At 51.4% G+C, this 25,631-nt stretch overlaps 1 long non-coding RNA gene across 1 annotated transcript in view; it reads right to left on the bottom strand.

Moving 5' to 3' along the window:
* Positions 1–21,722, bottom strand: part of LOC147583539 (uncharacterized) — a 70,320-nt gene extending 48,598 nt beyond the window's left edge. The window contains exons 1-3 of the long non-coding RNA XR_015241936.1: positions 21,650–21,722; positions 20,322–20,404; positions 12,925–13,000 (exon numbers count right to left, since the gene is read on the bottom strand). This is a non-coding gene — a long non-coding RNA (uncharacterized LOC147583539). The remainder of the gene's footprint in view (positions 1–12,924; positions 13,001–20,321; positions 20,405–21,649) is intronic.
* Between the last annotated feature and the right edge of the window lie 3,909 nt (positions 21,723–25,631).

The following is a 25,631-nucleotide window of genomic DNA, read 5'->3' as shown; positions in this document are numbered from 1 at the left end:
GTTTGGGGCAACTTCTGTAGCTTGGCTGTTTTAAGAAACACTGAAATCAACATTCGGGGGCGGGTGCAAAGATCTTTTCCGGTGAGTGTTTTTATCTTCCCTAGGTAAACACCCAGGAGTGGAATTACCAGAGCACACGGTATTTCTATTTTTCATTTTTAGAGGATCCCCCATGTGGTTCTCCACAGTGGCTGCACCAATTTGCACGTGGAACTTCAGAAATAAAAGACAAAGAGACAGAAACAGACTCTCAAATACAAAGAGCTGGTGGTTGCCAAAGGTTAAGTGGGTAAACAGATAAAGGGGAGTAAGAGTACGATTATCTTAATGAGCACTGAGAAATGGAGTTGTTGGATAGTATATACCTGAAACTAATATTGCACTCTGTTAATTACACTTCAATAAAAATAATGAAGAAGGGAACCTGAGTGGCTCAGTCAGTTAAGCATCCGACTTCGGCTCAGGTCATGATCATCTCATGGTTCGTGAATTCAAGCCCCACATCGGACTCTGTGCCGTCAGTGAGCAGCCTGCTTGGGAGCCTCTGTCTCCCTCTCTCTGCCCCTTCCCCACTCAGGCTCACTCCCATTCACGCTCCCTCTCTCAAAAATAAACATGTTTTAAATCAAAAATAAAGAAGATGGGGCAGAAGAAACGTGAGCCCTGAGTAGCCCTGAGAGGCTGAACGATGCCATCAACCACTCACCTCCCGACCACCTGGTACAGGAAGAAAATAAGCTTACTTACACCACCATGAAGGGGGCTCTCAAGTGCCTGCAGCTGACAGCACCCCTCCCTGACTTCCCAGCACCCCCAGCAGGCCCACCTGGAACTCAGCAAGGACACAGGCCCTCTTAGCCTCTGAAGCCGTCTCTGGGATCAGCCCCACCCTGAGACCAAATCCAGCTCAGAACCGAGTTAATTGTTCTCTCGGAGCCTTCCAGTTGCCAACGGGGACTGCACCACTTGGGCTACCGCAGGCTGACCTTGGGGACTAAGGGAGAGGAAATCATTGATAGAATGTGACCATCTCTTACACACACAGTAGGTTCTCAGTAGTTACCGATTTCCCCGGGAGGCAGCGCAACACAGCCAAAAACAAACACTTCTGCTCCATGGTCCCAGGAGCTTAGGTCAGTTACCAGCTGTTCTACCTTGGGCAAGTGATTTAACCTCGTTGGACCCATTTCCTCATCGGTAAGGTAGCAAGAACAACATTCCCCCTCCTGCGGCAGTTATGGGGAACAAAGGAGATTACTGGAAAACACCAGGTGGCAGTAGGAGCTAGAAGGCCATTACCTTCCCACCTCCTACTCCTGCCTCCGCCCATTGCCCCCAACCCCCGCCCTGTTGGGGCGATTCAGCATCCCATCAAATCCCTCAAAGGAAGCAAGAAGAGACCAGCACCTCCCCTTGGTGCGGCCAAATCTCTTGGCTCCCTTTCCCGGGAGTAGAGACGAGAAAGGGGAAAGCACTGCATCAACAGGCAGAGAACCCCATCCTGGCAGAAACAGCCCCCCAGGCTCAATAGGGGATCATGTACCCAAGACAAAAAGCAGCCCCAGAGAACGCTCTGCCTTCATTCATGCTAAATCCCCGCTTCCAACACCTGAAAGAAGGCCACCCTACTCTCAGATGGTGCAGAGGCCAGCAAGGAGACAGCGTGAGGAACACCACCGCCCTTACCTATTTCCTCCGGGGTCGGACTGACCCCCTCTGTGGGAACCCGTGGTTTGGGCGTTCTCTGTGTGAGAGTTACAAATGCTGAGCCCCACTGATCACTCACGGGGACTCCAGCAGGGAGTGTCCTGCAGGAGTCACCAAGCCACCCCACATAGGAGTGGGGGGACACGCACCAGAGAAGCCGACAGAGCACCCGCACTGTAAGCCAGAAGCCCGGGGTCCTCCCGGCTTAAGAACATGCAAGGAAGGGACCAGGTGCTGTGAACAGCCCACAGGCACAAGGGCACGAGGCAGCCCGCCCACTGACCCCAGCTGTGCCGCACCCTGGGGCGGGGGAGGCGGCCCTTACGCACCCACCTGGACCCTGGGGCCGGCCCAAGGTCGCAGGGTGAGCACTACACAGAACTGAGCCGCACCCTGAGCCCAAATCCAGGCTTCTCCCAAGCGCTGGCCAATGGTTCCTAAAACCACGGAGGGGAAGGGAGCCGGGCAGAAGCAGCCACTGTGTTCACAGCCTCCCAAAGGGTATGGTGGCCTCCACCCCCTGGCCCTGCCCCTCCTCCAAGGAGAAGCTCATAACCACCTGCTCCAAAAATGGCAGCTCCTTGAGGGCCAGGCAGCTCCAAACTCTCACTGCTGTCCGCCCTGGGCAACCCAAGACACCACCCGCCTGGTCCACCACCAGCCCATCCTGGGACCATTGATTTATTCACTCACCAGTCATTCCCAAGCCCCTGCTATGTGCCACCCGTGGCACCAGCGGGGGGGGGGGGGGGGGGGGGTGGGGGGGGGTGGGAGGGCGGGGTGGGGGCAGGCTCTTGGAGCCTCAGACCTGCGGGAGACAGACACTACTCAGGCACAGAAGAAAATCACCACAAACAGAGAGGCTGGGAAGGGAAAAATCAAGGAGAGAATTCTGTGAGGGAGCAGGCAGGCGAGCCTGAGAGAAACAAGGTGATAAACTGAAAGGTGATAGCTGGGTGGAAGGAGGAGGGGCATCCAGGCAGAAGGAAGGGCCCGATTCAAGGCCCCTAGGCAAGAATGAACTCTGCGCGTGGAGGAGCTGCCTGAAGGTCAGTGTGGCCAAGAGTGACAGGCAGAGCATAGGAGAGAAAAGTCAGGGTTGTATATAGAGCATGGCAGAATTTGGATGTTGCCCCAAGTGCAGGAAAACACCACTGCAGGGTTCTGAGGGGGCAGTGAGCTAGGGCAGGAGGGGCAGAGGTGCCCATCTGCCAGAGAAGGCACCATCTCATAAAGAGGATGAGTGTGCAGTGGTCTTTCTAGGAGTCCCTGGGCCCCTAGAGAAAACACCACCTCGTATTAATCGTCTGCTTCCTAGGCCGCCAGCCTGTCATTAAGGGGCTTGAGCCACAGATCTTAGAGAGGAGGCTGACGGGACATCCTGACAGCAGAGCGTGGGCTCTAGACGCCAGGGCCTGTGAGGCAACCGGTGGGCAGCTCCGGCCACGGGGTCAGGTCCAGCCCAGTCCTCTCTTCTTATGGAAGCCACTAACCAAGCCTCCCTGTGGCTTGTCATGGCATGTCCCTCGAAGAGGGCATCAGCACTGGCATCCCAGCCCCAAGAGCCAGGTGGCATTCTCCCCGAGCCTCACCCGGACCCCTTCCTCATTTCCATCAGTGCTCCTCAAAGACTGTTAGGCAAGGTTAGGAAAAGTCAAGTCTTCCTGCCACCAAGAGGGCTTCTCGCATCCTACGGATGGTCCAAGAGGATCCTGGCCTCCCGATGCCAAGCCCACCTACCACCTCGGCTAGAATGTTGTGATTATCCTCTTTGGGGAATCAAATAGCAATTGACATATCAGTAGGACAATCTCTATGGTGCACCCCAACATTTCCCTTTTTCCTGTCTTTTTCTAGCAATTTCTAACACAGTTCTACACCTCATCCCAGGGCTGTCAATCAATTCTTGGCCTTAAAAAAATGCCCATGGCAGAAGTTTCCATAGGTTCTCAGTACCAAACGCTATCACCGCGAACAAGCTCTTTCATCTCTCCAGGCCGCGGACTGTTCACTGGTAAAATAGACGAAAGAACACATTCCTTCGGAGTCAGGGTGAGGATGCGCGAGGGTGATGGTCAAGGCCAAGCAGAGGCCTGGCACACAGTGAGCAGTCAGCACATCGACACCTGCTGATGGTCTTGATTCCACTGTGCTCATGCGACCAACAATTACTCATCACTCACAAGGTGCCAGTCTTTCTAGAGGAGCCATTTTAGTGAAGATGGATGGTGGAGGGCCGCCTCCGGAAAGCAATCACTGTGTGTCTCCTCCTACGCGAGACCAGGTGGCACGCCCACTGGAGCTCTCTATTAAATATGGTGGGTGTCCCTTGACCCCAACTTCTCAGCTCAATCACCTGAACTTCATAGCCACAGAAAAGAGAACTCTACAAAACTCTCCTGTCCAGAGTGCTCTCTCCACTTCAGTCAGGGACTGTGACTCCTCTGTGTCACAGGACCAGACTGGTGAATCTGAGGGCTTGTGGGAGGAGAGGGGAGAAGGACAGGAATCCCCAGACAGATAGCCCTTGGCACCAGTTTGAGTTTTCCATGGCTCACATATTACCTGCAGAAAAATAAATCTGCTCTAAGTTATGGGTCCTACTCAGAAAAGAAAAAATTCTAATATAGACTAAAGGTTCGAATTGCATTAAAGATATGGGTGGATTTTTTCCCCCAAAATGCTCTTTTGAAATCAAATTCTTACAGCAGTCCGGCTTTGTATGTGAGTTAGCTGTGGCCTTACCTGTGAACACCTGCCCATTGTGTTGTCCCAACACTCTGGGGAGCGAGGCTGACTTCCTAGAAACTCCCAAAGCAAACCTCAACCGCCCTCCTGCAGCGATAAGCCAGGGAACTGGCAAAAAGAAGCGTTGATCAGATGCAAGTGAGCCTGAGTTCAGAGCCAACTCCTCCCATGTGCGGGGTAGGACCACACAGACATTCCTGGCAGACATCCAGGTGCAACAGAAGCCAGATCTCTTTCCAGTTCCTTTCCCTCAGCATGCTTTGTCTTTTGGGCCTATCTGTGGAAGGCAGAGAATTCTCTGAATACAATACACAGCAATAAAGACAAGGGTCAGCAACTAATTTTAACAAAGACGGGCACAAAAAATGCAGATTTCCAGTACTGGCGGGATCAGTGCCTCAACTAATTCGTGTGCTATAAAGAACACTTCGATTATAGCTCACCACATGATGGCCTCAACCCAAAGCTAACCCTGGAGCAATCGTGGATGAAGCCACACCACCAGGTAAACATAGGTGGCAAGAACTTTTTAGAAAGAACTGGCCCCAGAGAACTCTAGCAAGGGGGAATCTCTGCATCTGGTTTCCCTTGAAGAGATTCTTCTGGCATCCAAGTGCCCACAAGCATCGAACCGTACCTTGATTTTTCCAACAAGGCACATAACCGTCAGATGGCCTGAGACCAAGTCATGGTCTCAGTTCGAGGAAACCAATTCTGATTTTTTTGCTGTGTTGTAACTGAGAAAGCCTTAGGCGTAGGTTTCCAATTCCAGCAAACTGAAGTGAGTAGAGGTTATTGTTTTTTTTCAAGTATAGTTCATCTTTTTATCAATGAATTTCAGACGAGCCCTAATCACACAGGCCTCTAGGGATAAACAAATAAACAACTTACAAGAACGCCATGGAGGGATGATAAATGCAAACAAAGACACGTTCACAAGACACTTTCCTTTTTCATTATTATCAAGGGCAGCTGTGACTAAGGTTGCCAATATAAAATGATTAAAATTAATTAGGGGGGTCGATAAATGGCAGTTGTTGGAAGATGGAAGGCAACTGAAGGGAAAATGAAGGCTCAGGAAGGCAACTTGAGGCAGAAAGCTATCTCGGCGGGGTGGTGGGGAACAAGGTACCTTGGTGGCTCTGTGGTTAAGCATCTGACTCCTCATTTTGGCTCAGGGCATGATCTCACTGGTTTGTGAGTTCAGGCCCCATGTCAGCCTCTGAGCTGGTGCCATGAAGCCTGCTTGGGATTCTCCCTTTCTCTCTGCCCCTCCCCCACTTTCATGCCCACACTCTCTCTCAAAATAAACTTAAAAAAAAAAAAGCTATCTCAGGGCAACTGGGTTTGAATGAGGCAAAACAACAACAACAACAACAATAGTAGCCTTGAGAAAAAAAGAACAGAATTGGCTGCTTCCTTCAGCCCAGTAGGGAGCTCAGATCAGGAAACACAATCCCTGCTCTTTCCAGCAGGAAGCTAATTGATCTTTTCTAAAAAGTGCTGGTTCAAGAAATGGCGTCAAAGAAGAGGACTGAGCTGCAGAAGGAACAGCTCAAAGATTAAGAGGCACACTCTCAGCTCTGGAAGGGACAAGACCACACCGGTGCAGAGGTGGGCTGGGGCTGGCCCAGGCTTTCAACCTAGGGCAGAAATGGCACTGATCATCCGAATTTCAAAAGAGCCCACGGGGCATCCTCTTTTTTTTTTTTTCCCCAACATTTATTTTTGAGAGACACAGAGGGACAGAGCGTGAGTGGGGGAAGGGCAGAGGGAGAGGGAGACACGGAATCTGAAGCAGGCTCCAGACTCCGAGCTGTCAGCACAGAGCCTGACACAGGCTTGAACTCACCAGCTGTGAGATCATGACCTGAGCAGGAGTTGGACCCTTAACTGACTGAGCCACCCAGGTGCCCCCAAAATCATCCTCTAAAGCAGAGAGCCCGAGAGCCACCTCCAGTAGCTGGCTCTGCTGCCTCAACCCTGACCCTCATCTCTACCAGCTGCTCTCCTTTGCACCCCCAGTCCACCCATTGTCAACTCCCCACGGGTGACCAGAGTGGTCTTCCTAAACATAGGTCTGCGTCTCTCCCCTGCTCCAGAGTCCCCATTGGTTTCCCATCCCATACAGACAGCTCAAGGCATGCCCACCCTCTCAGCTCTCCTCTCCCACTGCCCCTGGCTCCTTCTTCCTACACCCCACTCGGCACCCTCTCACCCCAGGGCCTTTGCACTGGCTATCCCTCGGCTAGGAACAATCTTCCTCCGATATACTCATAGCTCCCTTCCTCACTGTGACAGGCCTCTATGCAAAAGTCCCCTCATCAGAGGCACCTGGGTGGCTCAGTCAGTAAAGCGTCCGACTTCGGCTCAGGTCATGATCTCACAGTTTGGGAGTTCGAGCCCCATGTCAGGCTCTGTGCTGACAGCTCAGAACCTGGAGCCTGCTTCGGATTCTGTGTCTCCTCTCTCTACCCCTCTGCCCATGCTCTGTCTCTCAAAAATGAATAAATATTAAAAAAAAAAAGGCTCATCAGAAGGGTATTCTGAATGAATCTTGGCAGGATTCTCGCTAAGAGTCGTGACCCCGAGGCTTTTCTTTCCAGGAAGCAACTTCATTCCTGCTGGCACCGCTCACTTGGGTTCGCACCCAAAGAACTGAGCCCCGAATGCCACGTGGCATAGCTTTTGATATGGTTTTTACTACTTTGTCTCCCGTATAGGTTAACACACAAACATGCAGTCTGATTAAGTAGTCTCACGTTACAAGGTCATGAGGGATGTTGTCACATACGTGGATCACCAGGTTGCCTTGAGGTTTTTTTCTTTTTCGTTTTCTTTCCCTAGGGAGGGACCCTACCACACAGTGGCTGCTCACCCACCCGTGGGGGACACTCAGGACCGACCCCAGCGGGGTCTCCACCTGACTAGTGAACACAGGGTTGACATTTTTGCAAGTCTGCGTGCTCCCAGCTTACAGCTCTTTCCCAGGCAGCTTTACTGATAACAAGGCTACCACTGTGATGTATGTCTCTGTGTCTAGAAGAGGTGACACCTAACCTGAGTCTTCAAAATGAACAAGCGCTCTTCAGGCCACAAGGCAGGAGGCAGAGGCGGTGGGGAGTGCTCCCAGCAGAAGGACCAGCAGGGAAAGTCTCTTGAGCACCGGGAAGCTAATGGGGAGCGGATGCCTGAGGCAGCTTGGTGCTGCTCAGAACAACCTGACGCCCTGACAGAGGGCGAGGGTCAAAGGCTAGTGCCAGCCCTGTCTGTCCAGTCCAGCAGCTGTGCTCTTCCAGATGCTGAATGCCACAAAGGTTAGATTCTTGGCATGGGGGGCGGGGAGGCTGGGACGAGGGGGAAGGCAAACCCTTTACTGTGTCCCGTTAGTACATTTGGAATTTCTTCCATGCAAATGTATTCACATACAAATCACAATAGTTGTCTCTGGGGCACCCGGGTGGCTCATTGGGCTAAGCGGCTGACTCTTGATTTTGGCTCAAGTCATGATCTCGGGGTTCCTGGGTTCAAGCCCCATATTGGGCTCCACCCTGACCATGTAAAGCCTGCTTGGAATTCTCTCTCCCCCTCTCTCTCTGCCCCTCCCCTGCTTGCACATGTTCGCTCTCTTGCTCTCTCTCTCTCTCCCCCCCTCTCAAAACAAATAAATAAAACTTAAAAAATAGTTGTCTTTAAAGTTAATATTTAAGATCCCTCAGAGGAGGGGGGAAGAGGTGGAGGAAAAGGAATAACTGTGCCAGAACCCCCGGCATCCCGGCCATTACCCATCAGGCCCTCTCACAGCGGGGGGGGGGGGGGTGCCACTCGCCCCTTTGTAGGACAGCAGTCCCCAGGTGCAGCCTGGGGCGTTCTCCAGCCTCACTGCTCTGGGGACTCACCACTTCCATGGGATGCCCGGCCCAGCAGCCCACCTCCACTCCTAAGTCAAACCTGGTAACTGCCCCTGGGATGCGACCACACACTGAGCTGCCCCCGGCTCTTCTGGTGGCACATTTCCAGCAGAGCTGACCTTTGGAATAAGTATGACCAGTGCCTTATCCCCTGAGCAGGAAGCCTGCTGAGCAGGAAGCCTGCTTTGGGTCAGCTCTGCATTGCAACAAACAGTTACATTACATAAGCTGCTGCCAGGCCCCACCCGGAGCCGACTGGAGAGCTCCTGACCAAAACTTATTCCTGGCTGAGGGGCCGATGAACCCCCACCCGTGAGCAAATTAGGAGTGTGCGTTGCTAAGGGAGCTGGCAGGAACACAACGGATCTGAGACTAGCAGGATGAAATCCCAAAAGGGGGTAAATCACGTTTGGCTCAAAAGAACCACGAGCACAGACATGCTACTGAGACCTGGGGAGGTGGTGGTAGTTCACGGCAGCCGCGGTTACGAGGGTCAAGGGAGAGCTTCACGGGGAAGTGACCCCAGCCTAAAGCAAGAGGTCACCCTGAAAGAGAGACTCCTGGAAATGCCCCGGGGGACAGGCCAGCTACAGCCAAGTCACTGCCCCTCTCTGTAAAATGGGGTAACAGCGGCCCCGCCCTTATGGGAGTGCTTTGAAGGGTGAGTGCACATGGCAGGAGGACCGCAGGAAGAGCCCTCCAGACCCGGGGCGGGGGGGGGGGGGGGCTCGGTGGACAACTCAGGAGACTTTGCACACGGCTGCCCTCCCCCTGGAGTGCCCTCAACCCCCTGCACCCACCCCTGAGCCCTTCCCTCCTGTCCGCCTGGACAGCAGCCCCCATCCTGAGGCAGCAGCAGGGAAACAGTCATGCAGGTCAGTTCCAGGCAGCCCCCCACATGAGGCCGGAGGCCTCTCTGTGTCTAGGTGAGGAAGGGATCTAGACTATTTGACCTGAGACTCTGATTAGGATTTCCCCCTCCAGTGGGGGGAGGGGGCGCCCATTCGAGGTGGGGGTGAGGGAAGGTCACTGTGCCGGTCACTTGGTGCCCACAGGCAACAAAGAATCCATCACCCCGCATGACCCCATTGCCTTCCTTGCCCCATGCAACCCTTCTTCATTTATTTCTGGGGTTTCTCACCATGGCTTCTTCCAAGAAATTCTCAACTTCTTGTGGGCAGGGTCCATGTAACAAGAACTCACAGATGCTGAGCACACTGGCATAAGTGCTTTAGATTAATTTATTTAGTCCTCACCATGACAGACAGAGGATGCTGCATTTTAATGATGGGGAAACTGAGGCACAGAGCTTCTGAGTGGCAGAGCTGAACCTCCTTCACCTTTGCTCCCCAGCACCTACAGCAGTGCCCAGCATGTGAGAGATGCTCAGTACATATACACATCAATAAAGAAGTGGAGCATGTCTAAATTCCATCTGGAACATTCTAAGTACCAAGACAATGACTGAAGGTCTAGTAGGTAACATTCAGTGGGAAGTTTCCTCTTTCAAGAAACTCCCCCAACTTGTGTGGGCCGTACCAACCAGATTCCCTCCTTGTGCTTAAGGGAGGGGGCAAGGGGCTCAGAGTGCAACCAGCCCAATGGCCGGTGGGCCCGCCCTCCCTGCCTGAAACCTGAATCATCAAAGGCTCAGCCAAGCAATCAGCTTGTCAGGCCTTGCCACCGCCTCTGAATCATTACTACAGCACTCTTGGAGCTGCAGAATGTTTGGAATTGTGTTTCCAGGTGACAAGCCAGACCTCCTCACTAGCACTGAGAACCCGGTCCAGTAATAGCTGGGGCAGAAAAGGACCAGCTCAACAAGGCCTACTGACTACCAAGGATGCGTTTCTCGGCCTCTGCCCTTGGCTCACTATCAAAAGTGAGGACACGTCAAAAGGAAACAATGGAGTGGATTATCTGGGCTTACCTTTCTCTACAACCTATCAGTTCCCACCCTCCCAAAAAAGGAAAAAGAAGGCAACAGTTAGGATTTCAATGCCGAGTAACGCTCCACGGAAAATTAATTATACCTCGTGGAAAGCAATGCCAAAGGAGAACTATTTTCTAATTAGCTGTATTAATTCCTTTTCAAAACAGGACCAGACACCTACACCTCCTCAGAAAGCCACTGGCAACATATAACCATAGTCACGTTAGTTAACGGCAAACGCAACGTTCTGCACATGCCTGATGTTTTTCCACTAGAAAAGACCGCTGCTCCCACTGCCATCACCACCCCCACCTCACAGTTAAAAAAGGGGCACAAGCGCCCCGCATCCAAAATTGAAACAGCAACAACCCACAGCTGCAGAAGGGAAGCTTTGCCCAGCAAGGCAGAGAAAGGGCCAGAGGGTGGCCACAGGGCTGCTCTTCCTGCAATCAGCGGGAATCAAGGCTGAGCCACTTTCTTTCAACTTCCAGCTCCCAAATAATCGTATATTCAAAGAAATAATTCAGGAGTAGAAACTCATTTTTACAGGCGAAGTGAAGGAATGTACGGAGGACATGAATACCAAGAAGTGCCAACTGAAGGAATTTTCAGTAAGTTAGGGAGCACCACGTTCTGAATGTATATGTCTCCACAGCTATCAGATCCAGCTATCTATTCCAGCACATTCCACACGTGTTTATTCTTATGCATCTACAGCCCTCCCTAAATCACCTTCATTGCGATGATGGAACTCAATGGCTCCCAAGGTCACGCCCAAGAACAAACGCTTTCTGGGAACCATCATTTCATTTGGGTTCATTTGGAATCTATCTTTCTCCTAAGTTTCATTCCCTGGGCCATGCAGGAGGCAAGTGGTTAAAAAAGAAAAAGGTCTACAACAAAACCCGGATCCTGGAAAACGGCCCCACTGCCTCCCTTTCCTGCCTTGGGGTTTCAGGCCCTCCAGACTGCTGCTGTCCCGGGCTGGACCACTCTCTGCTGTGGGGCCATCCTGTGCACAGGAGGAAACTAGCAGCATCCTGACCTCTATGCACTCGATGCCAATAGCATCCCCACCCCAGTGTGATGCCCCAAAATGTTTCCAGATATTGCCCAATGTCCTCTGGGGACGAAAGTACCCCCACTTGAGAACCACCGTCCTGACAATCACTTCCTTTCTCACGGCCCCCAGCCTCTCAGGGCACATATGTTAATCTCCTCTTAACTAAGAAGGAAGATTCAGGAGTAAAAACCGCATAAAGGGAACTTTAGGGGCCTGAGCTGCAGGGATGATTTCAGTAAAACAGGAAATCAGGCCTCTCCGTTTGCAGCTCAACAAGAAGGCCCAGATCCTACCTTCAGGATGATTAGCCAGGAATGTACCCTTGGAGGATGTTAATAACAGAGCTACCAGTTATTGAACACTTAATATAACAGGCACTCTTCCAAACATGTTTTTCCCAATTTTTCCTACCAAGGTATAATTCACATAAAGTATCTTCAGTATTTTTCATGTATGTATTCAGTAATCCTCACAACCCTATTCGACAAGTACTTCTAATAGCCCCAGTTTACAGATGAGAATACTAAGGCATAGACAGGCTAGACAACTTGCCCAAGCTCCCACTGCTACTCCGTGCAGGGATGTGGGTAAGAACACAGCCAGCCTACCCCGTTGTAACATCAGAGCAGAATTACGACAGCAAGGGTAACACCACCACACCCACTAGGGCTGCTGTGGATACCATGTGCAATTACCACACACTGAGCACCTACATGTTTCTTACTTTCTTCCAAGGTCCGGAGCTCTTTGAAGGAGAATAACGAAAGCAAAAGAATTCTCCCCAGGAAGAATCCACTTAGGAGCACAAACCCACAAATACAATTTTGCACACAGTGGCAAGGGCTTCTGCAGTCTGTGAAACTATCCACAGGCTTCCGGTGAAACATCAGACATAATATACTCCAGACTCCATGCTACACGTTTCATACAGCTTATTCAGAATCCTGTAAGCAGGTGGTATTTCACTTCTTTTGGGGCATTGGGAAACTAGTTCAGAAAAGGTGAAGCATTTGCCCAAGGTCACACAGCTCTCCAACAGCAGCACTGTGGTCAGCTTGGCCCCAGTGTTCTTTCCACCCCAAAAGGCTGCCTTCTCAACTCAATTCATCTGCAAGCACCCACACCGGAACACTATAAAAATAAAGGATGCATAAAGTACAGAACGGATTTATATGTCTAAGCTTCCAGCAGCACTGGTGATAGAAACTTGGTAGTGACCATGTAAAAGGGGCTGCTGGTCACTCAGAATTAAAACCTAAAGGTGACATTTGCCTCTCACAAAGGTTAATTCACCTTCTACCAACTCTGTAAGACAGCGTCTTCTCAAAGCAGTCCACAGGCATCCGGGCACTCACGCAAATATCACCCTGCCTCTTTCCAAATGGCCATGCCTCCTACATTGGCCAATACCTGGCCTAGAGTAGAAAAAGCTACGGGCCAAATATCAAGGTCAGTGTGTTTGTGCTTGCTAGCGTACCTAGCCAAAGGTCATGCAAAGTCAGCTCGGTGGTCAGCACACTTGCAAAGGGGACAGTCGGCACGGGGAGAATGACAAGGCCTACCTTTGACCGCAGAGCAACAAGCCCAACCAGACAAGATACTAGAAACATCCAGACTGCCACAACTTGGCTTTCATGGCTGCAAAGAAGAACACAGGATCATGACTCCCTTCCCAGAATAAGATGGTGAGAAGGACAAGGAATCTTGGAGTGCAGTCTCCTCCATGTCAAAGCTGGGCAAACTGAGGCACAGAGAGATCAAGGGACCCACTACTATCAGAGTCAGTATCAGAACCAAGGTTTCCTGATTCTCAAGGTAGTGCTCCCTCTATACCACCAGCTGTCTCCTCCCTGATGGGGGCAGGGGGTATCACTCGCCCCCGTGTGTAACTAGCTCACAGTCCTGGGCTCATGCTGCAAGACCAAGCTAGAGATGCAGGAGTGACAGGGGGACTGGCTTTCTGGTCATTCCTGCAGAACTCTTTCGAAAGTTTTCAGGCTTGTTAGAACTCAAATAAACACCAGTCCATTCCTTCATCCACTCCACTAAGGTCTCCTGAGCCACAACGCCCAGCCAGGCAGGATTTTAGGCACTGGGATGCGGGCCGTGAGTGAGCAGGCAAAGCGTCTGCCTTCAAGGAGCTCACATCCCCATGGAGACATGCAAAGCCAATGAACAGTATATTCAGGTTTCAGATCGGGAAGGTTTCGAAAACCTGGAATCAGCGGACTGAAAGAACAGCACGGGTGGTGCGGGAAAAGCTCTTCCAGACCAGTGGTCGGGGAGGGAAGCCTCTTTGAGGGGGAACATCTCAGCAGACCAGATGCTTTCCTCTGAGGGCAGAGCATTCCAGAAGCCGTGGGATTCCAGGAGCAGCAAGGAGGGAGAGAGGAAATCCCGGCCCCACCACATCCTGGCACTCAGGCCTCCAGCGGCATCTCTCGGCCTATTGCTTCAACTACCAACAGAGGCCAAGAGGCCCGCCTGCAGGGATGCTGTGACAATTAAGCAATAATGTAAATAGAGTCTGGGTCACAGGAGGCAAAACAAGGGAGGAGACAGCATACTATGAACCTCTCCCAGGCACTCCTCAAAGGAAGTTGCCCCAGAGACCAGTCTGAACTCAGGGATGGATCTGCTATCTGAAGCCAGAGTGGCTGAGGTCACCTGGAAAGAACTAGGAGGGAACTGGCAGGGACCAGGCTCACAACTCTACAGGTTTGGGCTCTAACTAGGGTTCAGAGCTTGAACCGTTGGGGCTAATGAATGGGCTCCCAACTGACCCCCACAGAGGGTCTCCAGAAATAATTCCAGAAAGAACTGACATCCCTCCAGCGATGCCTCCCCAACATCATGAGATGATGCTGGACACTCATGGTGATTCTCTCACCGTCCTCCGTCTTGACCCGGTCCCCAAGCCCTGCCAGGTGATGACCAGACTCGGGAACCCAGAACGGCAACACTCACCACGTGTGGAGGCTCACAAGCATTCGACGGGCTGCCCATCCCATATGATGCCTGGTTCAGCACTCGGGTTTCCTGCCATCCTATGTCAGTGCATTTAACCCTCAGAATGGCTCTAAGAAGCCAGTTTAAGTGTCTTCATTTTACACGTGAGAAAGTGGGCCCCAGGGAGTCTGGGGGGAGAAAAAAAGAAAGAGAAAGGGAAGCCTGGCCAAGGAAGCACTGGAGCGGGGGCCAGACCCCAGGATGGTGGTTCTGGGTCGCACCCCCCCCCCCCCCCCAGCGCTCTGGCAGCACTTAGCACACCACTGTGTTATGGGTGTCAGTGCGCAGCACTCAGGGCGCCAACTGTGGATTTCTGGCAGCTTGAAAGAGTGGGGACACGGACGTCAACTCAGGAGTCCCCACCCTGCGAGGCACAGGGGAGGCCCTTCATGAACCACCAAGCAAGAAAGGGCCATCAGGGACTTATAGGGAGGACTGGAGGGCGTACTACTGAGGATGCCTTAGGTAGCAGACAAGCTTTCCAACCTGCCGTTGGCAAGAGCAAGCAGGAACAGTCACATCACTCTGCTTAAGACCCTGTACCGGCTTCCCACCGCTCTTGAGATAAAATCAAACTGAGGGCTGTCTCCAGCATCTTTGGCTCGGGCCTCCCCTCTCCCCGCTGCCCAGCCAAACTTTCGGCATCACCGTCCGCCAGCAAAGCTCCACAGTCCCCTCACCCTGAAGGCCTCAGCTCTGCCGTCACCTGAGACCAATTTCTCTTAATAACACACCCTAAAACAGGCCCCTTTCCAGCACTTGGAGATTTGCAAGCCAAGTTCATGTGTCTGTTAATGTCGCCACTGTCCATCTTCCCTCTGGCTGGCAATTCCTCGGGGCAGGCTTTTGGCTCCTTGCTCACTGACTTACAAGCCAAGGTTAGCACGGGGAGGTGGGGGCTGTCAGCGTGTTCTTTGGCCTCCTCCCTGAGCCACACGGCCAGCGCCATGAACAGCAAACAGTGCTCTGTGCCCCCTCCCCAATCCTTCTCCGAATCAGGCAGAACAGCCAATGGGAGGACCAGAGACCCCAAAACAAAGGAAAGAAACAAAAAGTGAGGTGGGGGGTTACAAATGTCATACAAAAGCATGGAGAGGGGCTGCCCCTCCGAGGAATGCACAGCCACCCAACCTCAAAGTCCCATTTTTCCAGCTCTTAAAGTAGCAGATGCATTAAACTATTCCCAAGTACGGCCAGTGGAGCGTCAAGCAACCGGCGGCTGTCACCAGCTGTCACCTACTGGCAATGTGGTAACTGAGGACACAAAATGACTACTGGTAACAAGCCCATAAGTAGGGGACTCACCTGTGGCCCACTCATGACACATCCCACAAAGAAACGTACCACAAAGGAACATGTAAGCAGAAAAAAATCATTTACTATAAGCCTGGTACTTCTCATCCTTTCCTAACAACGAGTGAAGAAACTCAGGGCGCCTAGGTGGCTCAGTGGCCTAGGCATCCGACTTCGGCTCAGGTCATGATCTCACGGTTCGTGGGTTTGAGCCCCACGTCGGGCTGTGTGCTGACAGCTTGGAATCTGGAGCCTGCTTGAGATCCTGTGTCTCCCTCTCTCTCCGACCCTCCCCTGCTAGCACTCTGTATCTCTCTCAAAAATAAAATAAACATTAAAAATTTTTTTTTTAATGTGTGAAGAACCTCAGTGCAGAAACAACAAACAAAAATACCTGGCTGGTGCACTCCTCCCACCCAAACAATCCAGTAAACCAGAATATTACAGCCATTCAGCAGGATAATCAGGGAGATGAAGAGGGGGAAAAGGCCCAGGGAATAATGTTACGAAAACAGAACACAAATAGGCTCAGTGATAACAGCTGCTATTTACCGACTGTCAGCTCTGACCCAGATACTCTTAGCAAATGATGGGTGTTCGTGGCATCCCTGGGTTTGGATGACAGACCCCAAGAGGTTCGAGACCACCCAGGAGAGCCTGGGGAACCGGGCAGCCTGGTTTCAGAGCGTGCCCTCCTGGCGAGGACAGCACGTCGCCCACCAAAGCAACAGGCAGGCAGCGGTTCCCACCCTGTGCAGCCCTGTGCGCCCCAAACCCAAACAAACACAAATGTAGCTGCAGAAATGGAAATGCCTAGACAGAACTGCCTGTGTTTTGGTGCACTCCGGACTGCGTTTACTACTTTGCTAACTAATTAATTCCTCCTAAGAAGCCCATGTGTGCTCTTAAGTGCCAAAGGGCCTGCAGAAAGGGCAGTAACGTGGGCCTGGACACAGCATCCTCTCTTGGGCACTTAATAGCAACAAGCCAAAAAGCCAAAAAGCCCAGGACAAAACCCTCTGCCATTTCAGAGGCATCCAAGAGGGGAAGGCTGCTTGGCAGGGGGCCTGACCGAGGATTAAGTACTCCAGTTCCATCACCGTGTCCAGACAGCCGCCTATACCGACCAGGAAAAGAAGCGGGGAAGCCACTTGGCAGGATGTGAGGAAAACGCTCCCTGCTTCACAGAGCGGAGCTGGGGCCCCTCGGCCAGGCTCTTCAGGGTTTTCGGGGGTCAGGCATCTCCCCTGAGTGGAGTCATGTGTGCTTCACATGCTGGGATGCAATCTTTGAACTGGAGATGGACAGCTCCTGGAACACCATTCTTGGGACTCCCCAGGACTGCAGGTGTTCCCCCCCGACCCCCGCCGCCCCCAGCCAGAATTCATATGTGAAGTCCTAACTTTCAATGGGACTATATTTGGACGTAGGGCCTTTAAGGAGGTAATTAAGGTTAAATGGGGTCCTAAGGGTGGGCGCTAATTCAGCAGGACTGGCGTCCATATCAGCAGAGGAAGAGACACCAGGGATGCATAGACAGATGGAAAAGGCTATCTGCAAGGCAAGGACAGTGGGCTCACCAGGAGCCATCACAGTCACCTGGACTCCCATCCTCTTGAACTGCAAGAGAGAAGTTTGTTTTCAGGCCGCCCAGCCTGTGGTGCTTTGTTAGGACCACCCCGGCTGGCACCTAGCTGACGCCCTGGACACCTGGACAGGCTCGCGCTTCTCATTTTTCTATGATGACACGATGCCAGAGGCAGGATGAGGGGGACATAAGGCAAATCCACCTTCTATCCAATATTTCCAAGAATCCTGATCTCTCATCTGGAACACACACAGGCAACCCAGTGCTGCATCCAGAAGGCTCATTGAAATTTGACGCCACCTCAGCCAACAGAGCCCCCATCCCCTACCCCAGGAAGCACACGTTCACCCCCCACAAAGTACCAAGGGTCCAGATGCGGGTGTGGTGACATATCTCCTCCAAGATTCGAGTTATAAACTCTAGGTAAGTCCCTACTTGCCAAAGATCCCAAATAATAAACTAGATTTACATTTCTGGAAAACTGTATGAGTAAAAACAAGGAAAACAGCCTAAACCTCAGCCATCGGTGCAACTCCAGTGTGTTCATATGGACAACCTTAGTGCCAGTGCACACGCAGGGCCACCTACTTCCTCTAGCACAAAGTGGCTGAGGGAGACCCACGGGCCAGCCGGCAACGCAGCCTGGGGTCAGCGGTGATGGAGGGACTTCATCCCGGGAAACAGGAAACCCCCTTGGAAGCACAGTGCTGAATAGCTGCTGGGGTGCATGGAGATGCCTGCACCCCAATAAAGCGCCCACAGCAAGAGGCCTATGAAGCCCGGTATTTGTGTCCGCGATCTCGAGGTCGCTGTTCTTTGCAAAGCAAACGTACACTCTTTGGAATGGACACGCCTCAGGGCCAGAGTGAAGTCTCGTCGCTCTACATGAGGTGTGAGCCACACAAACAGAGAGCACTGCAGATGCAGAAAGACAAGGCATGAGGTCACGGGGACTCTGAGAAGGCGCCTTCTCTCCCTTCTCAATCCTTCTGGTTACTTCCAGGAAAAAGATCTGAGTTTAGCACTAGGATATTCCCAACACTCTCCTTCTGCTGCTCACTCACTCACCTCTCTTTTTAACAACGGGAGGGGGTCTCAGACAGAAGCTGGGACAGGCAATGACATGCAGGCCAACTTAACATTGGTTCCTTTCTGCTGTCTTTATTTTCAGTTAATTGCTATTTAAGTCAACGAATAGTGACTCTCCATTTACTATAATCATGGTTATTATATGGTATTATTATTGGTATTTTTTTAATTTTTACATTTATTTATTTTTGAGAGACAGAGAGAGACAGAGCACAAGTGGGGGAGGGGCAGAGAGAGAGGGAGACACAGACTCCGAAGCAGGCTCCAGGCTCTGAGCTGTCAGCACAGAGCCTGATGAGGGGCTCAAACCTGCAAGAACTGAGAGATCATGACCTGAGCCGAAGTCAGACACTTAACTGACTGAGCCACCCAGGCGCCCCAGAAATTTCCCTTTTTAAATAAAGGCACTCATCTTTTCCTAAGTGCACCCAATTAAAAAAAAATTACAGGGTAAATACTAGTATAGTGGTAAATAAAGAACTGAAATTTGAAAGCCAGAGACTTTACTATTCTCCCAGCCCATGTGCCCCACATGTATAGATCTATAAATATCCGCCCAGCTGAACTCAAGCCTGAGAAGTGCCATAATGAACTGCACATTTTCACTGAACAGAGTGAGACTGGTCATTCCCACCAACCAACCTTAGAGAGTCTGCTCATTTCCTTCTTCATCTCTGACTTGGCAGTGCTGGATGTCTCCCAGACCCCGCTCTTCCTTCCTTAGCAATGAAAACCCTAATGGGGGCAGGAGGGTGGGCATCGCCGCCCTAAGCAATGAAAACCCTAATGGGAGGGGTGGGGAGCACTGTCTCCATAGCAGCAGAGGAGGCCATGGGACTGATGTTGGCCATGCCAATGGGACACTGTGTGCACTTCTAGGAAAGGTCCTTACAGCTGGGAGCGGGCATCACCTTTTTGGTACCATGGACCCGTTCTGCAGTCTGGTGAAGCCCATGGACCTCTTCTCAGAAAAAGATTTTAAAATACATAAAATAAAACACACAAGACTTCAAAGGAACAGATTATACTGAAATAGCATTATCAAAATGTAAAAAATAAAAGTGATAGAATTCTTTATCATCACATTAAAAAAAACCACCCTATTTTCCAGCAGAAACAATATTCTGAGATTTTTTTTTTTTCATGTTGCAGCTCTCACAGGGCCTATGACTTCTATCGGCGATAAAGTCACCCATTCTGCTAACATGACTACGGTTTCTATGGTTTGCTGGTACTTTCATAATGGAAGGAAATGTAAATTTCAGTCAGTGGCTAGAGGAAAAAGTTGAATCCTACCTATGGAAATGGAGGAATTCTCTCCTTTGCTCCCTCTTCTTTTCTGCTACCTGGGATGAGACTGGGATGGCTGGAGATAAAATAGCCATTTTGGACTATGAGACAAGATGGAGGGAGTTCCGGTCTCTGACGAACAGGGAGCCACATACCAGCCCCAGCCTGCCTACTTCTGGAAAGACAGATGAATTTCTACCTCCTTAAGCTACGGTTGGCTTACTCTTTACTGTATAAAGCCACACAAACCTAATCTTGTTGTATCTCTAATACTTTCTTCCCAGGGCTAAGGTTCGAAACTGTTTGAACCTGATCTTTAACAACCTTCATACTTAACAGACATGCTCTTTCCTATTTACAAATAGGACTCCTCCAGAGCTACCCAATTAGCACAGTTCCTCTGTGGTTGACAATCGTACGGGGGGCAAATCCCCAAACCCCTCAAAACTCAGTGCCGCTCCAGCTCTGAAGCGTGTCCTTTAGAGTGAGCACACGCCCAAACATCACATCATTAACCACAGCTCAGGAAGCTAAGAACTGCACAGCACATTCAGACCACGGACACACACACCTGACTTCACCCCACATCTCACAAAGTCCACACTCACACAGGAGCAAGCACAACAGTACCCCACTGATGTGCAGGTCCGAGAGTCACCCGGCATTGGCGGAGGAGACTCAGCAACTTACTAATTGTCATCAACTCTGGCACCGAGGAGGAAGGTAGCATGCTGCTCAGGAGGTCTCCCTGGCCAGGAGGACCAGCTTCCACACTGGGAAAAAGCAAACAGAAGGAAGTTACACTCGGCCACTCAAAATATACAACCTCACCCTTCCAAGAACTAGCAGGTACTCAGTGTTTTCAGGAGCAACCACCAGAAGGCACAGGAGGCAGCCCTTCAAAACCGCAGTCAGCCCTCTTCATTCGCGGACTCCCTATTTGCAAATCTGCTTACTCGCTGACGCTGATTTGTGTTCCCAAAATCAATAGTCAGTATTCTTCTAAAACAAACAGCAAGGGCGCCTGGGTGGCTCAGTCGGTTATATGTCCAACTTCAGTTCAGGTCATGATCTCATAGTTTGTGGGTTCAAGACCCGTGTTGGGCTCTGTGCTGATAGCTCGGAGCCTGGAGCCTGCTTCGGATTCTGTGTCCCCCGCTCTCTCTCTCTGCCCTCCCATACTCATGCTGTGTCTCTTTCTTTCTCTCAAAAACAAATACAACATTAATTTTTTTTTAATAAACAGCAAAAAGGACTCTGCACCCTATATGGACCTGGTGACACCCATCCTGACAATGTACTAACTGTACAGGAACCGACAGGTGGTGTCACTGTCACAGAGCAGAGCTCCGTTGACTTAGGGAGAGACAGTAAAACCAAGCATGGTTTGAGGTGATCAGTGACTCCCACCCCGGGGCTGAGGTTGAAAATGCAGATGTGATCTACCCCTACTCTCTCAAGTTTGCACTAAATTAAAACCGTGAAGAGAGAAAAAGAAACAACTCTAAGAACCACAAGGATCGTGGTGGCATTAGGGAGACTTTAGTGTCCATCTGAGTTCTGCTACCAAACATCCAATGACTTTGAGCAACTCCGTCTCCCTTTGAGATACTTTTATTTGAACATCAGAAAACTGACACGGTGCTTACTACTCTATTCTGGTTGAAGCACTTCTCAAACACGTGAGAGCTAAGTGGCTCAAGTATTACGTAATATTAAACTTGCATAATATTGTGACCAAATGTTAAAATCCAGTAAATGATGTTAGAAGAGGTACCCAGGTATGGCCCCTAAATCATAAAAAGTCAAGGAGGTACACAAATGAAGTTTGGTAAAACACTGTTCCTCACACTCTGACGCCCTTGGCAACTTCCCATTCTAAACCTGAATATTAATGTGAAATAAGGCCTTGACCTTGAATCCTGGGAGGTGCACTCCTACCTTCAAAAAAGAATAAAAGGCACAGCCGCGAACAGGACAACTCAATCCCAAAGGCAATTTGGTTTCTGAATACTGACCTGTACCCGAGCCCAGGCTCCAGGAGAACGTGGTCCTCCAGTCCTGTCCTGTTCTCCAGGCTTCCGAGGGGGTCCCATGTGCACAGAGAGCAGTGGCAGAAAGGAAGTCAGCAGTCTGTTTTCATTTCATTTTCTCCATGCGGCAAGGACACGTTGCGGACACTGGCTCCTCTCTACATCAGTCGACTTACAAAGGTTTCCTGGCCTGCACGCCGGATTTTAATCTGCTACTTCTTTCGTTCTTTTGGCCAGCATCTCAGATTTGGCACCAGTCACTGATACGAGGCCCCAACCTCCCACTTAACCTTTTTGACCTTGAGCCGTCTGGAATTATGCGTGAAGTCCATATTCAGAGCCAGCCTCAGGATCAGGCAATAATAATCAGCTTTCTGTTAGACAAAACTGCTCTCACTGTAGTGGCTTACGACAGACACAAAGGGGCAGCACAGTCCCATCACTGACAGTGTCTGCATCAAAATCCAGGCCCTGCTGCCTTCTAAAAAGCCACCTCCCTACACAGAGTGGTGTGGGGGAAAGGCATTCAGAACAAGCGAGGCCACAAATAATCTCCAGAGGCACTAAAGACTTTCATAAATGTATTTGCTGCTGTTCAAGTCTCTTTTCAGAAAAAAAGTGCAAATCCAGGGCCCCTTGGGCTGGATGGTGACATTAAGGTCGGAGTCAACCGTGGTTGACACTTGCTCAGTGGAGAAATTTCTGGTTTGTCGACACCCACGGTAGAACCAGGCATGGATGTGGGGACGGGGCAGAGGCAGAAGGGAGCACATCTCATTGCTCTAAGCTACGCAGCCTCCTCCCTGTCTTTCCTCCTATTTTGGCCAGAGTTTCATCCTGCTGGAGATTTCCCCAGTTCTTACAGGGGTTGCATGTGGGTAATCCTAATGAGAAAACGTTTTGTCACCTTTTCTTCTACCCTGCCATCCCCATCAAGCTATTCCACTCGCTCCTGCTTCTTAAAAGAAGTTTGAAGGGGAAATGTCACCCCACAGCCCAGCCTGCCTACCACAGGTTCCCACCACCATCGCCACAGCCATCATCATCCCCCACCCCCCACCTTCATCTTTTCTGCTTCCTTTGTGACAGTGCCTCTGGACCGCAGCTCAGAGGCCTCCGTCCCCCTTGGCAAATCCAAATCCAACAGGGTTTTGACCCCAGCCCCCAGCTGTGTAAAGAGGACAAGTCCCAAGCATGCAGCTCTGGCTGAGACCTCAATCCAGAACCCTTGTCCCACGGTGCTAGCTGCCTGCCTGAAAGCTCTACCGGGCCACCCTGCAGGGCCTACCAACTGATTGTGATGTCAAAACTGCTCCCTTGTGTCACCCTCTCCACTGGGCCATCTCCCCTTAGAGTGAGGCACCCTCCTCCCTCCATCATGGAGCTTGGGGAGCCCCAGACCTGCCAGTTCCACCTCATTATCACCCACTCCTTGTCCACAGTCCTCTCCACTGCCATCCTGGTGCTGAGGCTCAATACCTTCCAGGGGTCTCCTGCAGGAGCCCCCACGGTTCTGCCTCACCCCTGCTAGTCCAACCCACTCAAAGCTATCAGATTCCCCCCCACCCCCGAACCAAAAATGGGGACTCCAACATACACAGCGGAAATCCATGGCCGGAGTAAAGTCCCACATCACCCTCCAGCATTCCAGACACCATGCCTACTCAGCCCAGCGATTTCCCACCACAGCACCGGAGCATGAGCATAGCCACTCAGGCTGCCTCACTCGCCCTCAAGGTGCCCTTGGAGGCGCACGCTACTATTATCTTAATTTTACAGATAAGGAGATGGCCCTGGAAGTGTTCAATGACCTATCCAAGATCACAAGCTGATGTGTGAGTGTCTGAACCTCACTCTGTCCAGAGCCAGAGCTAAGCCCTTTCCCCCTTTGTGATCTCTCACACAGCTGATGTGGGCTACATGCCTCTCTCTCTATGCATCCTTGAACTCCCTGCCCTATTCCTCTGTCTATGTCGTGTCCCCACCTGGATATCATTTTTCCAACTGCCAGGTGTCCACTCCCAATGGCATGCCCCACCCCCACATACTTGGTCCACCCACTGCTCACTCACTCAGCACAGGCTTCCTGAGTCCATACTGTGGGCCTGGCTCTGGTCAGGGTCAGTGTCACACTGGAACCAGGGCAGACACGGCCCGGCCCTCAAGGACCTCAAAGACTAGCAGGGGGATGGGGATCGCCATGTAATTCCACAAATACATAGTTCCAAGCTGACATCAGGGCATGGGGACACACGAGCTTTATGGCAGTGTGAACAGGAGGCCCAGCTTGCCTGGGGAGGGGGTGGAAGAGCCCTCTGTACGTGACACTTGGGCTGCCACCTGAAGGATGCGCACAGGCTGCAGGAGGTGGGAGGAGAGAGATGGCTGTGGGCTCAGTTCAAGGAAGGAGAAGCTGGCTGGTGTGGCTGGGGCATCAGGAGGGGATCAGGCTGTGGGGCAAGCTGGGGCCTCGGTGGCCACAGTGAGGGTTCTTGATTTTATCCTCAGTGCACTAGAAGGGTTTGGAGCAGGGGAATGATGCAATCTGATTTATATTCTAAGACATCACTCCAGTTGTTATAAGAAGAATGCCAGGGTGGGGCCCGGAAAGAAGCAGGGAGAGCTGTTGATGTCCCTTGTCCCCTCCTTGCATGCAAAATTCTGGGGGTGGGGAGGGCTCACCTCTGGATCCCCCCAGAGCCCAGCACAGTGCTGGTATAGAGCAGGACACCCACTGTTGCATAAAGAAAATCATGACCCCTGAGTGGCACACGACCCTCACGAGTGGTGTGGGGACCACACACAGTGCAGGTCCAGGGGCACCACAGAGTCCTGACATTCCCAACACTAACACTATCCTCTGGAAGCCAATTTCCCAGATCAACCATCTCAGATCAAAGCGGCGCTAGAACAGAGCCTCGACCTCAACAAGCAACCCCCAAGACCCAATGCAGGACAAGAAGTTGAAGAACCGGGTAAATGAAGGTTTGAGGACCCAAGGTTTCAAATGAAAAAACAAGCCCTCAGAAACAGACCCTGGGCAAGGGGGCTGGGGGGGGGGGGTGGGAGGCGCGCCTGGGTGGCTCAGTCAGTTAAGCGTCTGACTCTTGATTTCGGTTCAGATCATGATCTCACAGTTCATGAGTTCAAGCCCCACGTCGGGCTCTGCACTGACAATACAGAGCCTGCTTGGGATTCTCTCTCTCTCTGCCTCTCCCCCACCTGTGTGGCCCCCCCCCATAAACAAATAAACTTAAGGAAGGAAGGAAGGAAGGAAGGAAGGAAGGAAGGAAGGAAGGAAGGAAGGAAGGAAGGAAGGAAAGAAGGAAGAAACTGACTCTGAAGTTGCTAAGACCCAACACTAACCCCAGGACCCTCAATGAAAGCAGCAGTAACATTTTCACGTGTGCAATGGGTAGAAATGGGTGTTTCGTTCACCTCTGTTTAGTATTCTCAGTTGAAAGGACTCTGGGACTTCTCCCTTGCAGCTTCAAAGAAATGGTAAATGTGCTTTACTGTGTTGCAGGTAAGAGACACGCTCAGAGCAATGACTGCATCTAATCCCACATCCTGGTCCCATGTGACCTGGCTGCTGTCTTCCTTCTCTGAGCCTCTAACCCCAGCTCCAAAGCACAGCCTCCTAAGCCAGAGTCCCCTCGTCCAAGAATCAGAAGGACAATACTTCTCTGTCCGAGTCCCCTTCTCTGCCACCTTCTCCCTCTCCAGATTTAGCCACCAAAAACACTCCTCCTCCTCCTCCACGTGCCTCCCTCCGTCTTCCTCTGAATGCCCCCAGAGGCAGTGACACTATAAACACCAACACTTTCAAAGATGATGGAAAGGTCTCCCAAGGGTAGAACCATCTGCGTCCAAAGCTGTCATTAAAGACACAAAATGGCTCCCCAGCCAGAATGAGAGCATGTTAACCTTGCTCAAGTAGAAGGGTGGCAATCGGAAGGGAGAACAG

Source organism: Puma concolor, chromosome A2 (assembly GCF_028749965.1).
Source record: "Puma concolor isolate L17-30 chromosome A2, mPumCon1.1.hap2, whole genome shotgun sequence".
Taxonomy (NCBI): Eukaryota; Metazoa; Chordata; class Mammalia; order Carnivora; family Felidae; genus Puma; species Puma concolor.
This window is presented reverse-complemented; position numbering and strand designations above follow the sequence as displayed.